Source organism: Aquarana catesbeiana, linkage group LG06 (assembly GCF_042186555.1).
Source record: "Aquarana catesbeiana isolate 2022-GZ linkage group LG06, ASM4218655v1, whole genome shotgun sequence".
NCBI classification, from domain to species: Eukaryota; Metazoa; Chordata; class Amphibia; order Anura; family Ranidae; genus Aquarana; species Aquarana catesbeiana.
This window is the reverse complement of record NC_133329.1, coordinates 63,661,703-63,675,848: the sequence shown is the minus strand read 5'-3', so window position 1 is coordinate 63,675,848 and position 14,146 is coordinate 63,661,703. Positions and strand designations below refer to the sequence as shown.

Genomic DNA, 14,146 nt, shown 5'->3' with positions numbered 1-14,146 from the left:
CACTGGACCACCAGGTATGCCCCCTAGACCCCCAGGGAAATACTAATCTGTGCCCAGGCAGCTGTCAATCAATGCCCAGGCAGCTGCCAATCAGTGCCCACTCACAATGCCTACCACTGCCAGTGCCACCAGGGATGCCTATCAGTGCCTCATATCAGTGCCCATCAGTGCCACGTATCAGTGCCCATCAGTGCTGCCTATCAGTGCCCATCAGTGCCACCAATAAGAACCCATCTTTGCACCCTTTCAGTGCCCATCAGTGTCACTATCAGTGCCCATCAGTGCCCACCAGTGCCACCCATGAGTGCCCATCAGTGCCGCCTATCAATGCCCATCAGTGCTGCATATCAGTGCCACCCATCAGTGCCGCCTATCAGTGCCGCATATCAGTGTCCATCGTCAGTGCCCGCTCATTGGTGCCACCTTATCAGTGCCTGTCAGTGCCGCCTTATCAGTGCCTATCAGTGAAAGAGAAAACTTACTTATTTACAAAAAATTTAACAGAAACAAAAGCAAAACTTTTTTTTTTTTTCAAAATTTTTGGTCTTTTTTTATTTGTTTAGCAAAAAATAAAAATTGCAGGGGTGATCAAATACCACCAAAAGAAAGCTCTATTTGTGGGAACAAAATGATAAAAAATTAGTTTGGGTACAGTGTTGTATGACCGCGCAATTGTCATTCAAACTGCGACAGCACTGAAAGCTGAAAATTGGTATGGACAGGAAGGTGTATAAGTGCCCTCTATTGAAGTGGTTAATGATGCTTAAAGTGAAAAAATAAAAGTGAAATATTCCTTTAAATATCGTGCCTGGGGGGTGTCTATAGTATGCCTGTAAAGTGGCGCATGTTTCACATGTTTAGAACAGTCCCTGCTCAAAATGACATTTCTGAAGGAAAAAAAGTCATTTAAAATTGGTTGCGGCTATAATGTCATGTCTGGTCCTGGCAATATGGATGAAAATCATTGAGAAACCCCCCCATCCCATTACCAGCCCCTTTGGGCCTTGTATGGATATTAAGGGGAACCCCGCACCCAAATAAAAAAAGGAAAGGCGTGGGGCCTCTAGGCCCTATATACTCTGAACAGCAGTACACAGGCGATGCAAACAAGACGGGGACTGTAGGTTTGTTGTTAAGTAGAATCTGTTTGTAATTTTGAACTGGTACATTTTTAAAGTGTAGCTCCAGCCGAAAAATCTATTTTTAAGCTTTTTGGAAAACATAGGGAAGGATTATCACCCCTGTAACATTTGTTTTGCTGTCTGTGCACCTGTTCAGAAGATTTCACCTCACTTTCTGTCCCAATGACAATTGGATTTTGAAAATGTGGGGGTTTTAGTGAAACAAGGAACTCTTACAGGAGAGAATTTCCCTTCCTTGGGGTAGATTTCCTCTCACTTCCGGTTGTCTCCTTCTGTTTGCAAGTAGGAGTCGTTTGTAAGCTGGATGTTTGAAAGTAGGGGCCTGCTCTATATACTCTGCAGAAATTTGGACCTTAGGTGTTGGTGTTGCCACAACACTGTAAGTCCTCACCTTACTCTTGGTGGGTGCAGGAACGGGCCCTGCTGTGAAATATTAGATCAAGAATTGTAATTACATGCCCCTGTTAAACAGCGGCTGAAAAATTGAGCCTAAGGCACTGGTCCTGGTGCCACAACACTGCAACCCTTCACAGATACTCTAGCTGGAGCGCAGGAATGAGCTCTGCTGCAAAGTATTGCTTAAAAAATTGTAATTACACGCTCCTGTTAAACAGGGACAGAAAAATTGGGCCTTAGCCACTGGTGGTGGTCTCACAATTAGTCAGATTGTTGTGTTGGCTGCCTCTTATCTTAACCTTCTGAGTTGGCGCAGCATTTTTTACCTTTTCACTGGTGGTGGTACCCAGAACCAAAAATGTTCTTACAAGCTATCAGCATGAACATTCAGGAGGAAGAGGATAGTTACTCAGCATAACAGGATAGTCACTTAGCATCAGCATAGGCAGTCTTGAAGGGATCTCACATTTAAATAAAAAAATATTCGGTTACATCAGCATCAGGTGCTTGGTAGCTGGTGATCCAAGACTGATTCATTTTTATTAAGGTCAGCCGATCGACTGATTCGGTGGACAGGCGCACCCTGTGATCGGTTACAAAGCCTCCAGCAGCACTGAATGTGCGTTCCGAAAGAACGCTAGATGCAGAACAGGCTAGTAGCTCAATTGCATACTGTGCAAGCTCTGGCCAGTGATCCATCCTCAAGACCCAGTAACCCAGAGGATTTTCAGTGGGAAAGGTGTCCAAGTCTGATCTTGCCCCTAGGTATTCCTGCACCATGTGAATCAGACGCTGGCGATGGTTGCTGGAACCGATCATACCTTGGGGCTGTGGACTAAAAAATTGCCTGAATGCATCGATCAGACGGCCACCTTCTCCACCGCTCTTTCTGTGACCGAAGCCTTGACAACACGTTGTCCAGGAGGACCAGGAAATTGTAACCTCCCAGGCTCTGGAAACGCTTTGCACAAACCTTTCTGCAAGGTCTCCCGAAGATGTTTAATCCTCTGCTCCCTCTGTGACTGCAAGATAGGGTCCGCAACCTTACCCTTGTAACGTGGATCAAGGAGGGTTGCCAGCCAGTAATGATCCCTCTCCTTGATACCACAAATACGAGGATCCTTCCGCAGGCTTTGCAGGATCAGGGAGGCCATGCAGCGTAGGTTTGCTGAGGCATTCGGTCCAGAGTCCTCTGGGTCACTAAGGACGACATGATCCGCAGCCACATCCTCCCAGCCACATACAAGTTCATGGGTTTCTTTGGACTGTAATTGAGCCCTTGAAGACTGCTGCTGATGCTGAGTGCTAGGCTCCACCTCCATGCTGACACAATCCTCCTCCTCGTCCTCTTCCTGTGTGATCGACAGGCATGCAGGAACACTGTCTGGATAAAGGGGGCCTTGAGAGGTAAGGAAGTCCTCCTCTTCCTGCCTCTGTTCTGCCTCAAGTGCCCTGTCCATTATTCCACGCAGCGTGTCCTCCAACAGGTGGACAAGAGGTACAGTGTCACTGATGCATGCACTGTCACTGCTCACCATCCTCGTGGCCTCCTCAAATGGTGACACCCCTGATAATGGCCCACTTGCGTGGGGAAAAAAAACAAGCTCCCCTGACCCTGTCCTGGTGCATTAGTCACACAGGTACTCATTGATGGCCCTCTGCTTCATGTGCAGCCGCTACAGCATGGCCAACGTTGAGTTCCACCTGGTGGGCATGTCACATATTAGGAGGTTCTTGGGCAGGTTAAATTCCTTTTGGAGCTCAGCCAGCCGAGCACTGGCATTATAAGACCAGTGGAAATGCACACAGACTTTCCTGGCCTGTCTCAGGACATCCTGTAAGCCCGGGTACCTGCCCAATAATGGCTGCACCACCAAGTTAAGTACGTGAGCCAAACAGGGCACATGGGTCAGTTGTCCCTGTTGGAGGGCGGAGAGGAGGTTGGTGCCATTGTCGCAAACCACCATTTCTGGCTTAAGCTGGCGTGGCGTCAATTACCTCTGAGCCTGACCCTGCAGAGCTGACAGAATCTCTGCCCCAGTGTGGCTCCTGTCCCCCAAGTACACCAGCTCAAGCACCGCATGGCATCTTTTTGCCTGCGTGCTTGCGTAGCCCCTTGAATGCCTACGGAGCACCGCTGGTTCCGAAGACAAATCAGCACAGGAAGAGGCCATGGAGGAAGAAGAAGAGGAGGGGTGGAGGAGAGAGGTGTGGCAGAATCACCACTAGTAGAATTTTGGAGGCGTGGTGGCAGAACAACCTCCAACACTACTGCACCCTGTCCTGCATCCTTCCCAGCTGCCAGCAGAGTCACCCAGTGCGCAGTGAAAGATAGGTAACGTCCCTGTCCATGCCTGCTGGACCATGAGTCAGCGTTAATACACACCTTACCGCCCTGTCCAGCAAGGCATAGCCATTGCCTTCCACATGCCGGTAGAGAGCCGGAATCGCCTTCCATGAAAAAAAGTTTTGTTTGGGAACCTGCCACTGAGGTACCGCACATTCCACAAACTCACAGAGGGGCGCAGAGTCTACCAAATGAAAAGGCAGCAGTTGAAGTGTTAGCAATTTAGCCAAGCTAGCATTCAACCACTGGGCATGTGGATGGCTGGGAGCGAACTTCTTTAGTCAGTGGAACAACTGGAGTAGTGAAATCTGCCTGTTAGAATCGGACGTTGGTGTACCGATAGCAGATTGCCCGCAAGTACTTGGCAGTGGCACACCTAATTCTACACCTTCATTCCTCTCAGTGCAGGTTTCTGAGAGGACTGAAGGTATAGTGGGGTTGGAGATCCCAGCTGATGAGGGGGAGCAAGGAGAGGTCCGCCTTGTTCTTTGGTGTGGGTCTTTTAGGTAGTGTTGCCAAGGGGCTGCATGGGAGCTCGACATATGTCTGATTAAGCATGTGGTGCCCAAGCGCTTGCTGTCTAGTCTACGCTTGATACGCTTCAGACATATGTTGCAAATAGCAACGGTTCAATCTGCTGCACACGTCTCAAAAAAGGCCCACACCAAAGAACTTTTGGAATAACGTGCGGAGTCACCAGCGCCTTGCACTTGTGGAGCTCTGCGATGTGATGCAGTTGGTTGGCTGCCCCTAAGCTGGCCCCTGGAGGGCATCCTGCCTCGTTGGAGATGTGCCTCCTCCTCCTCCTCCGCCTCCTCCTCCTCTCTCCTATCAGGCACCCACGTAGAGTCAGTGAGTTCATCATCCCCTCCCTCCTCGTCACTGGAGCAAACCTGGCAGTATGCTGCAGCTGGGGGAACATGACTGCCAGTTTGTTATCCTTCTTGGGCAACCCCTCTCTCTGGGCTCACGTTACTGCCTTCCTCAAGCTGGGTACCATCATCGGAGCCTTCAAAACGCTGCACCTCCTCCTGCAGCATGTACCTGACACTGTGGTCGAACAGTTTGGGGGACTCCTCCGGTGGGGCTAGGGAAGGAGTAACTGATGATGACCTCGAGTCCAAGGAATAGGCCACTTTGGCACCTGCAAGGTAGCCTGGGTGACAGAGGATGAGGAGGATGAGGACGGCTTGGTCATCCACTCTACCAACGCATGGCATGTTGTGGCTCAACGCAGCCAGCTGCCGAGAAAAAGGACAAGCGTGCCCCACGACCACGTGCTGATGGGGATGCACCATGTCCACAACCAGCACTGTTGCCTTTAGACACAGAGCCTGCTTGCCCTCTTTTATTGGCCTGTGACTGTCTGCCTCTCCTTGTTTGCCTTTCAGACATACTGTCTTTGATGTATTGAAATAGGTACACAAAGAATGGCCTGCAGTGAGATGTAGCTGCACAAAGCTGGGATGTATCTATACACTGATTATACTGCAGCTAGCCGAATCGCCTGCCTCCCTGTGGTATTATTAGGAAGAAAACAACAGGAATTGTCTGCAGTGAGCTTTAGCTGCACACTGTGCCCAGTATACAGTACACTAATATACTGCAGCTAGCTGGATCAACTGCCTGCCTGTGGTATTATTAGGAAGAGAACACCAGCAATTGTCTGCAGTTAGCTTTAGTTGCACACTGTGCACAGGATACAGTACACTGACTGAAAATACTGCAGCTGCCTGCCTGTGGTATTATTAGGAAGAGAACACCAGCAATTGTCTGCAGTTAGATTTAGTTGCACACTGTGCACAGGATACAGTGCACTGACTGAAAATACTGCAGCTTCCTGCCTGAGGTATTATTTGGAAGAGAACACCAGCAATTGTCTGCAGGTAGCTTTAGCTGCACACTGTGCACAGGATACAGTAAACTGACTGAAAAGCTGCCTGCCTGTAGGTATATTAGGAAGAGAATAACAGGAACGGATCTAGCTAAACTGATTACAGTGTGTATATATATATATATATATATATATATATATATATATATACACACACACACAACACCTGGGATGCATATATATATACTAAATACACTGACTGCAGCCAACTGACTCACCTGCCTGCTCTATCTAACTCAAATTAAATGACACTGTCTCTCTCTCTCTATCTCTCAGCATGCCAGAACACACTACACAAGGCCGACTTCCAGGCATCCTAATATAGTGTGGGGCGTGTACTAAATCCCCTGAGGCATAATTGGCCAAAGCCACCCTGCCTTTGGCCAATTATGGCTCTCCGTTCTTACAGCGCTGTGATTGGCCAAAGCATGCAGGTCATAGTGCATGATTGACCAATCATCAGCCAGCAATGCACTGCGATGCCGCAGTAAATTATGGGCTGTGGCCCATAATGTTCGTAATTTGACGAACGGTCCAACGCCCGATGTTCGAGTCGAACTTACATTCAACTCAAACTCAAAGCTTATCCCTAACTGTAAGTGTAGTGGTGTCCCCGACCCCTAAAGTCCTAATTGTGACCTCCAGAGTCAGGGATAGCTGACATCCATATTTGTAGAGTGGGTTACTAGGCATGGTGGGTGTGATGCAGGATGGAATAATTGGGCAACAAAAGAGATTTATTGTCTCTTAACAATAACTGGGGGAGAAGGGGTTAGGGCCAGGACACCCTTAGGCAGATGCAATGGTAATTGTCAGAGAGAAAATAGGCAGACAGCAATACAGGTTGAGGGCCTCCAAACCAGATGCAGCCACTGTATTTGTAGAACTGCTGTCTCTTATAGCAAACCCAGATTTAGGGAAGAATGAGTGGATCTTCTAACAATTAGCCAGGACACTGACTGCCTGGCAGACTAAATTTGTTAGCAACCCTGCCTAAATATCAGGGTGCTACATCAGCCTAATTACAGTGGTGAGGGAATGTTAATGGGCACACTAATGTAAGGGGGAACTCTGAAGGGGACCCTGATGTAAGGGGGACTCTGATGGGGGTACTGATGTAAGGGGGGGACTCTGATGTAGAGCCTGATGTAAGGGGGGCTCTGATGGAGGTACTGATGTAAGGAGGGACTCTGATGTAGAATCTAATGTAAGGGGGGATTTGATGTGCACCCTGATGTTAGGGGGGACTCTACTGGGGACACTGATGTAAAGGGAGAGTCTGATGGAGACCTTGATATAGTGGGAACTGTGATGAACACCCTGATGTCAAAGGGGTCTCTGATGTAATCTGTTTGAGGTCAGGACTCTGTGCAGGCCAGTCAAGTTCCTCCACCCCAAACTCACTCATCCATGTCTTTATGGACCTTGCTTTGTGCACTGGTGTGCAGTCATGTTGGAACAGGAAGGGGACATCCCCAAACTGTTCCCACAATGTTGGGAGCATGAAATTGACCAAAATATCTTGGTATGCTGATGCCTTAAGAGTTCCCTTCACTGGAACTAAGGGGCCCCAACCCCTGAAAAACAACCCCACATCGTGATCCCCCCTCCACCAAATGATTTAGACCAGTGCACAAAGCAAGGTCCATAAAGACATGAATGAGCGAGTTTGAGGTGGAGGAACTTGACTGGCCTGCACAGAGTCCTGACCCCCAACTCAACAAAACACCTTTGGGATGAATCAGAGTGGAGAGTGTGAGTCAGGTCTTCTTGTCCAACATCAGTGCCTGACCTCACAAATGTAACGTGCCCCGTACCCCTGTGCTTGCACACAAAGGCGAACGCATACAGTAGTCCCGTACACACATGTAAACAACGATCACACCACACAGCCTTCTCATCCAACATCAGTGCCTGATCTCACAAATGCTCTTCTGGAAGAATGGTCAAACATTCCCATAGACACACTCCTAAACCTTGTGTACAGCCTTCCCAGAAGAGTTGAAGCTGTTATAGCTGCAAAGGGTGGGCCAACTCAATATTGAACCCTACGACTAAGACTGGGATGTCATTAAAGTTCATGTGTGTGTAAAGGCGGGCGTCCCAATACTTTTGACAATATAATGTATGTGCTCCTACTATGGAGGCTCTGGAAAGTTTAGAGTTAGGAGTGCATTATATACAGAGGTCCCTTGGCGTGGGCACTGCGGCTTCCGCATATATTTGCAAATGTGTGCAAACAAAATCCTCCATTTTCGTAAACTGTTAGGCCTCATGCACACTGGACGTTTTTACAGCGGCTGTTTTTGGAGTTGGATGGGTTTTTTTTTTCCGCAGCCAGTAAACTCCCCAGCATGTTATCCTATGTGTCCATGCACACATAGGCTGTTATCAGCAGTTTTTGGCTGGGGAGCGTTTTCTGGCTGGAAAAAAACCCAGAACTAGTGGGGTTTTGATAAGAGTTTTTTAGCTGTAAAAATGCTCTTACTCTGAAAAAAGCTGAAAACAGCTTAAAAACGGCAAAAACGGCTATTCAGCATTTATCAGCGTTTTTGAGCCATAAGCTTTTATGGGAGAAGAGTTTTGCTAAAAAATGCTAAAAAAACACTGAAAAACAGTACTACAAAAACGCTGAAAAATTCACTCTACAAATTCAGATTTCTATAGCTAACGGTACTGGTTTTTTTTTTTATAACGCCCGGTGTTCAGGAGGCCTTAGACAGGGCCAATTCAGTTGTTTTGCAGGCTGGCTGGTAAGTGTGCTGGGAAATCTTTTGCTTGTTTGCAATGTGCGTTGCCCTTCTATATGCACCTTACTGCAAAGGCAGGTTACGGTGGTTACCTTTTTAATTTTTTTTTTTACTGGCTGGATCACCAGATAAAAATTAACCCCTTGCCGACCATCATTATACTGCGGCAGGTCGGCACGTTCCCGCAACCCGTCGTAGCTATACGTCGGCTCCTTTAAGTGGGATAGCAGGCATGCGCGTGCATGCTGCACTGTGGGGGTGCCATAGCTCGTGGCTAACGGTCGCGATGAACGCCAGCCACGAGCGATCGCGGGCACAAGAGGCAGAACAGGGACGTGTGTGTGTGTAAACACACAAATCCCTGTTCTGTTCTGTGGGGAGAGACATATTGTGAGTTTCTAATAGCTAGGAACCACGATCTGGCATCTCCTCTAGGTCAGTCCCCTCCCCCTACAGTTAGAACACACAGTCAGGGAACACAATTAACCCCTTGATCGCCCCCTAGTGTTAACCCCTTCCCTGCCAGTGACATTTTTACAGTAATCAGTGAATTTTTATAGCACATGAAAAAATGTGCCAAAAGTGTCGCCATAATGTCGCAGTCATGATAAAAATCGCAGATCGCTGCCATTACTAGTAAAAAAAATAATAATAATAAAAATGCTATAAATCTATCCCCTATTTTGTAGACGCTATAACTTTTGCGCAAACCAATCAATATACGCTTATTGCCAAAAATATGTAGAAAAATACATATCGGCCTAAACTATGAAAAAAATTTGCTTTTTTTAAAAAAAATTGGGAATATTTATTATAGCAAAAAGTACAAAATATTGTGTTTTTTTCCAAATTTACACTCTTTTTTTTGTTTATAGTCCAAACAAAAAAACTGCAGGGGTGATCAAATACCACCAAAAGAAAGCTCTATTTGTGGGGAAAAAAAAGGACGTCAATTTTGTTTGGATGCAGCGTCGCACAACCGCGCAATTGTCAGTTAAAACGTTGCAGTGCCGAATCGCAAAAAAATGCTCTGGTCATTGAGCAGCCAAATTTTTCGGGGCTGAAGTGGTTAAGGGAAGAAAGCCGAAAAAAAGAAAAAAAAATAGAAAAATAATGCAGCCATCATATCTATGAATTGGTAGGCTTCCATCTAATAAATGTTTGCTTTTGGCTTTAATACTGCTTCGAGGCAGGCTGCAAAAGTGAAAATAAAAAGTCAGACGTGATCCTTGAGCTGCACAGATCACAGTCTCCTGAAAAGGCCACTGTTAGCCTCGGTTCACACCAGAGGTGGCACGACTTGCAGGTCGCCTCAGCGAGGTGACCTGCAAACGACTGCCCGGGCGACTTGCAAAACGACTTCTGTATAGAAGTCTAAGCAAGTCGCCCCAAGTCGCCCCCAAAGTAGTACAGGAACCTTTTTCTAAGTCGGAGCGACTTGCGTCGCTCCCCTTAGAACGGTTCCATAGCACAAAGCGGGAGGCGACTTGTCAGGCGACTAGGTCGCCTGACAAGTCGTCCCAGTGTGAACCGTGGCTTAAGGTGTTGTTCCTGATCCTTCTATGGAAAACATGTGAGTAAAATCTTTATTATAATGAGGAACATTTAAATAACGTGTTTTCTATAGGTAGAGATCACTGATCATGTCATGTCTTGCTGTACTCTGTGTCCGGCCTCCTCTAGTCATACAAATGTTAATAATTAATTTTTTGTTGGTTGGTAAATATATATATATAGATGCTATACAGTATAAAGGTCAGGTGCGCTGTACCAGACACAGATGATTCATATCAGTTTACCTTGGGTTATTTATTTATTTCAGGTACTTATATAGTGCTGTCAATTTATGCAATGCTTTACATATATATTATACATTCACATCAGTCCCTACCCTCAATGAGCTTACAATCCAAGGTCCCTAACTCACATTCATACATACTAGGAACGACAGGATCCAATTAACCTTCCAGCATGTCTTTGGAGTGTGGGAGGAAACTGGAGTACCTGGAGGAAACCCACAAGCACAGGGAGAACATGCAAACTCCAGGCAGTTGGTGTTGTGGTCGGGATTTGAACCAGCAACCCTTCTTACTGCTTGGTGAAAGTGCTACCCACTACACCACTGTGCTGCCCACAACCAGTGATTTGGTGTAGTACATTGTATGGAAAAGCAGTTTTGCGGCATTCTAGCTTCTGCAGAGCTGGGAGGACATGACCTGTCATCAAGACATGCTGGGAGTTGTGGTCCCTCAGCTGAGTTTCTATAATCTTTCCTGAAGTGCAACCAAGAACTTGTCTATATTTACTAATGCCCATCTCCGGGGAAAGAACAAATCCAGAATGTCTCTGCACTGCAAGGGTTAAATGCTTGGTTGGGTCTGCAGGGGGTAGGGGGGCACAAAAAGCAGTTTTACTTATTAGATCCTCCCCTCTCCCCCCCACCCGAGCATTAGGTGCTCTCCTCTACATCCCTACGCTCTGGTGGTGGACTCTTCCTCGGCATCCCCATGTTCAGCGCAGGGCTATGGGCTCTGCATTTGACTTGATGATGTCATTTTAATTTTAATGCTTTTCTGAATAAACAATGCTAAAAATACACAACGAACTGGTCCATTGACACAATATTGGACCAATTCGTTTTTGGAATTGCGTAATTTGTTTCTTTTTTTCTGCATGCTTTTTGTATATTCAGAAATCAGAATAGCTGGTTGTTAAAGTGGAAGTAAACCCTGTGTTTAAAGTTGTACCTACAGGTAGGGATGGGCCGAACGGACCCCTGTTCGGTTCGGACCAGAACTTCTGAACACCGCGAACGTTCGGACCCGAACAACGAACCCAATTAAAATCAATGGGACCCGAACGTCAAATATCAAAAGTGCCCATTTTGAAGGTCTAAATGCAAGTAATTAGGCATACAAGGGTTATAGGGGTCTGGGTCCTGCCCTGGGGGACATGGATCACTAAAAAAAAAAGTTAGTGAAAAACGTCATTTTTAAATCAGCAGTGATTTTTTGATTTTTAAAGTGAAAGCCTAAAAAAGAAAAATTCCTTCCAATATAGTGCCAGGGGGGTCCTCTTAGTCTAACTGTAAAGTGGTAGATCTGTACCATGTCTAGAATCTGCTGCAGCAATAATTGAATTTATAAAGCCAAAAAAAATTACATTTTTCCTGCAAGCTGCCTTCATTTTGCTCAGCAAAAGCTGGGGAGCCAGTGTGTATGATGCGGCTACAATGTAGTGCACTGGGAACAAGATTAGAGATTTTTTGCATACATTCTGGTGTCACTTTCACTTTGTATAGAAGTAACCAGTGCGTTAAAATTGATCCTTTGGCGCCTTCCCACCGTAACCCTATAGAGATAATCTTGATGTAAGCAAGAATTTGCCTTGCTGTAAAAAATTGCAATGATATGCACCTGTCAGACAGGTGCAGAAAAATTGGTCTTTGGGTGGTAATTGTGCCCATGAAACCTATACCAAAAACATTTTTCCAGTTAAAATGATTGAACACCCTCAAAGCTAGGCAGCCTCAAAGTCCTGCAGAGATTCCACATCCCAAAAAGACTTAATCAGTGACATCGGCATCAGGGGCTTCATAGCTGGTAATCCAGGACTGATTCATTTTTATAAAAGTCAAACGGTCCACAGAGTCTGTGGACAGACGCATTCTATGATCAGTAACGAAACCTCCTGCAGCACTGAATGCCTGTTCTGAAAGCACACTGGATGCAGGGCAGCCCAACAACTCAATAGCGTACTGGGCAAGTTCTGGCCAGTGGTCTATTCTCATGACCCAGTAAGCCAGTGGATCGTCAGCTGGAAAGCTCTCAGTCTCTGTTTTGGCCCCGAGGTAATCATCCACCATGTGATGCAAACGCTGGCGATGGGATGTGGAAGCTGACAGCTCTGGGCGGCAAGGACTAAAAAAATTCCGAAATGCCTCACTTAGGCGGATGCCTTCTCCAACACTCCTTTCTTGACCAATGGAAGACTCAAAACGACGTTTTCCACCACACTGTAACCTACTACAGTCAGGAAAAACGTTCAATAAAATCCTCTTTTATGTGTCCTCAAGAGATTTTATCCTCTGCACTCTCTGTGGGGACGGGACGAGTTCAGAGACCTTCCCCTTATAACGGTGGTCAAGGAGGGTTGCCAACCAGTAATCATCCTTCTCCTTTATGCCAGGTATTCTTGGGTCCTTTCGCAGGCATTTAAGCATGAGGTTGCCCATGCGCCACAAATTTGCAGAGGCTTGAGAAGCAGACTCCTTGGGGTCACTCAGGATGACAGCATCTGGAACTTCCTCCTCCCAGCCACGTACTACTCCCAAAGGTCCTGGGGTTGGAAAGCCATCGCTTACAGATTGACACGTCTTCCTCTTCTTCAAAGCCTATGAAAGTGCCGGAATCCTCCTCCCCTCTCTCCTCCTGTGTGTTCTGTGACATAGGAATGATGGTGTCTGCGTAAAGTGGGCCTTGAGAGGAAAGGAAGTCCTCCTCTTCCTCCTGTGCCCTGTCCATAATGCCACACAGAGTCTGCTCCAGCAGGAACACAACAGAGATTGTGTCACTGATGCATGCACTGTCACTGCTCACCATCCTTGTGGCCTCCTCAAATGGTGACAATACAGTGCATGCATCCTTAATGATCAGCCATTGGCGTGGGGAAAAAAAGCTGAGGCGGCCTGAGCCTGTCGCCGTGCCGTACTGACACAAGTACTCGTTGATGGCCCTCTGCTACATGTATAGCCGCTGCAGCATTCCCAAAGTTGAGTTTCTCCTGGTGGGCATGTCACAAATCTGCGGTTTATGGGCAGGTGGAATTCCCGCTGAATTTCAGCCAACCGAGCACTGGCTGTGTATGACTGCCTGAAATGGCTAAAGACTCTTCTGGCCTGCTTTAGTACATCTTGCAACCATGGGTACAAACTTAGGTAAGGCTGTACCACCAAATTGAGGACATGTGCCAGGCATGGCACATGTGTCAACTTTCCCTGTCTAAGGGCGGACAGGAGGTTTGAGCCATTATCGGACGCCACCATTCCTGGCTCCTGCTGGCATGGTTTGAACCACCTCTGGGCCTGTCCTTACAGAGCTGCAAGAATCTCTGCTCCGGTGTGGTTCCTGTCCCTTAAACACACCAGCTGAAGCACTGCATGGCACCTTTTAGCCTGACTCTGGGAAAAGCCCTTTAAATGCTTAGGGGGTACCTGATGTTAATAGTACAATTCTGCAGAGGAGGGCATGGAGGTGGCAGAGGAGGAGGAGGTAGAGCTCACAGGTCTGGCATCATCACCACCAGCTGTATGGAGACGTGGGGGCACAACAAGCTGCAGCACTGAGCCCTGTCCTACATCCTTTTGAGTTGCAAGCAGCATTACCCAGTGTGCTGTGAACGAAATATATCGTCCCTGCCCATGCTTGCTGGACCACGTGTCAGCAGTAGGGTGGATTTTATGGCTGACTGCCTTGCCCAACGATGCCAGAACATTCCCTTCCACGTGATGGTAGAGAGATGGAACGGCCATACGTGAAAAGTAGTATCGACTGGGAACCTGCCATTGCCACGCACGCAAAACTATATGACGTTAAACTGGCAGTAACGAAATCAAATA

General features: G+C 47.0%; 2 protein-coding genes across 2 annotated transcripts in view; both read left to right on the top strand.

Moving 5' to 3' along the window:
* LOC141148558 (uncharacterized) overlaps positions 1 to 14,146 on the top strand; it is a gene marked incomplete in the record, with an annotated part of 670,733 nt that overhangs the window by 452,347 nt on the left and 204,240 nt on the right.
* The window catches only part of LOC141148560 (natural cytotoxicity triggering receptor 3 ligand 1-like), a 66,754-nt gene that overhangs the window by 975 nt on the left and 51,633 nt on the right, over positions 1 to 14,146 (top strand). The window lies entirely within an intron of this gene.